Below are 3301 nucleotides of genomic sequence, written 5' to 3'. Positions count from 1 at the left end.
GGCTATTAGAGGTTCTTACATCAAATACGTAATCTGTTTTTGCGGATTGTTGGATTTTCGGCTAGGGTTTTCTATTTCTTTATAATCACCGCCTTCAATTTCTGTTTTGAGCATATTGGATTGAATTGTTGGTAAATCGGTAGTGATTTATCAATATTTCTTTCTGATTTGTAAGATTCATGGGTTAGGGCTTCAGCTAGTTTAGGGTTTTGATTATGTTCTTCGTTCGATTGGGTTTGTCTGGCTGACTTTGCTTGTGTGTTGCGTACTGTTGCTTATTTCGTAGGGTTAAAGAGAGTTTGTTAATCACCGAATGGATACAAAATCTGGTGGTAATCCACAAGGTTTTCATGGTAAGCCTAATTTGTCATTTCAGGATTTGGCGAATCGGGTTACTGATGTTGATGGGAATACCCTAAAGCCGAGACGTGGAATCACGTTGAACGAGACTAAGAATACAAGCAGCATTGACGAGAATTCTAAGGGTTCGGTTCCTGTAGGACTAGAAAATATGGATGCTAATTTCTGGGATTCTCCGAGTATGGGGTACACACCAATTTCAGGTTTGGATAAAGCTAATTTGGTGGCCGACCAGGGGTTGGATAAATCGTCCGGTTCTGTGGTTCCTATTTCCTTTGCTAATGTAGTGAAGAACACTAAGGAAAACGTTAAGGTGAACTTCAGGGTAATGGAATCTAGCGAAGCTGTTGATGGAGCAGACGTAGTTATTCCATTGTCAACGGTTAAACAAGTCTCAGACGGGTATGCTAATACTTTGTATGAGTATTTTCTGGGTAAACGATTGGCATTCCCTGTGGTGGATTTCTTTGCAAAGAACAACTAGGTTAAATATGGTCTATCTAGATTGATGATGAATGCAAACGGGTTCTTTTTCTTTAAGTTCAAGACTAAAGAAGGGATGGATCAAATGTTAGAGGATGGCCCTTGGTTGATAAGAAATGTTCCGTTAATTTTGAAGGAGTGGTCAGCTTTTATCAAGATGGAAAAATAGGATATTAAAGTTGTTCCAGTTTGGATCAAGATGCATGATGTGCCGTTAGCGGCATTTACTGAGGATGGTCTTAGTTTGGTCGCATCTAAGATAGGGGTTCCAAAGATGTTGGATTCGTATACGCCACGATGTGTGCTGAGTCTTGGGGAAGAAGCAGCTATGCTAGAGCTCTCATTGAAGTGCAGGCGGGAGCTGAATTAAAGAAGAGGGTAACTGTTGCAATCCCATCTTTAGATGGTGCTGGTCATTCTAAGGTGGAGGTAAAAATCGAATATGATTGGGAGCCTTTAAGGTGCTCTTCTTGCTGCGTTTTTGGTCATGAAGATAGTTCGTGCCCAAAGAACCCTCAAGTTGCTTCGAGTGGGGATTCTGGAAAGAAAAATGATGAATTTCAGGTTCTGGGTGCCAAGAAGAAGAAAGCTAATAACCAAGGTCTTCATATGAAAAATCAGAAGCCTAAGTTAGTGTATAGACCAGTTGTGAACCCCAAGCCAAAATCGTCCTTGAGGAAGTCGATGAACAATCAGGTATCAACGTCAACCCCCTTTGATATCCTTAAGGACGATGATGGAGGTTAGGGAGGTATTACTGTGGGTCGTCTAGAGAAGAAGGCCATGTAGACTTATGACAAGCAGGATTCAGATGAGGAGGAGGTCGTTGAAGTCTACAATGAAACTAATGAATTTATGACTTCGGGTACACATTATCTTCTAGAGCAAGGGCAAGCAACTCCTCCACAAAGGGCTCCAATGGTTAGACATGATGTGATTCGATTTAAGGGGTTGCCGGTTTGTGGCAATTTCATCTTTGATGATGGAGGATGAGTCGTTTTCTGGTTTTGGTGTGTCTTGATCGTGTCTACTTTGTTTCTTGATGTAAAGTAGGCTAGGTTATGGGTTGTCTTAGAGGTTTTGTTTTTGTTTGGTTTACATATACGGGGCATGTCCTGTATATGAATTAGTGCGGAACACATCCTCACTACTTGTACTTAATTGCGGTTGTTTTTTAATAGAATCACCGGGGTAACCATTTACCCAAAAAAAAAGAATCAAGGTACTGTTCTGCTTCTTCACTGCTTCACAGTTTTCACATATCACAGGAATCTTTTGAGCATCAACTTCTGCATCAATTGAGAAAGCTGGAACATCTTTTATCTTTTTCCTTATCACAGGAACTTCTTCATCATCACTGCTGACTAGTTTTTTAGTTTCCAACATTCTTAAGTGCTCTTCCATTCTTCTTGCATAATAATCATCATCATTATTACTATCTTCAGCAACTCGAGCAACAATAGCTTTGGCGTTTAAAATCTCTTTATCTGGACAATAAGTATCCCAGCTAAAACCTTCTGGTAGTTTTTCATCATCTTGATCTATCAGAAATGCTTTGCTGTCAGCTGAAATATATTTATCCCAGCTGGATTCTTTTGTTAACTTCTTATCATCTTGATTCACCATACAAGCTCTCTTTGATGATTCCTCGATCGCTTTCTTAGCATGAGCAGTTTGTGATTCTGGTTGATGTGATTGTTGAGCAACTTGATGATAAATCGCTTTCCGATAGTAGTCATTGTTGTTGAATGGATTTTGAGCTCCACTTGCTTCCCGGTTCGTGCACTCTCTCTTAAAGTGTCCTTTTTTCCCTGCAACGAAAACAAGTAACTTTAGCTTTATCAAAACCTAAAGTAGAAACATTTGCATCACGGAAGTCATCTCTTCCTGTGATCTGTTTGAATTTCTCAGCTCTTCTTAGCACACTCGCTAAACACCATTTTATATCCATTAACTCCATTTCTTCAGCACCAATCTGATCGTAATCCTCTTTTGTTAACATTGGATTCCCGATCCGACCTGCAACTAAACTCCCATACGACTCCAACACAGTTCTTAACAAAGACATGTGACTTTTTGCAACTTCTTCTGAGTAATCCTGATCATTTTCAAGATTCAATACAATGTTGCATTGTAACTTCTTGCCATTCTTGGTTGCTAATAAGTTTGGATCAAATGATGGATATGATGAAAAACTTGTTTTGCTGTTTGATCCTTTAGATGAACCTCCCGATGAACTCTTTGCATTGAATGAAGTTTCACCTTTTGGTGACATGTCCGTCTTATCACCCAATCCACCTTTGTAATATAAACCAATATCTTGTTCACCATCAAAATCTTTTGTAACACTCATCTTATAGTTTCATTTTATAATCATAAAATAGCGGGCTTTTTAAAACGAAATACATAGCTAACAAAAACTTAGTTAATAAACTAAGTTGTACTTCATTATAGCATA

The sequence above is a fragment of the Helianthus annuus genome, chromosome 11 (assembly GCF_002127325.2).
Source record: "Helianthus annuus cultivar XRQ/B chromosome 11, HanXRQr2.0-SUNRISE, whole genome shotgun sequence".
Lineage (NCBI taxonomy): Eukaryota > Viridiplantae > Streptophyta > Magnoliopsida > Asterales > Asteraceae > Helianthus > Helianthus annuus.
Note: the sequence above shows the minus strand (reverse complement) of the source record.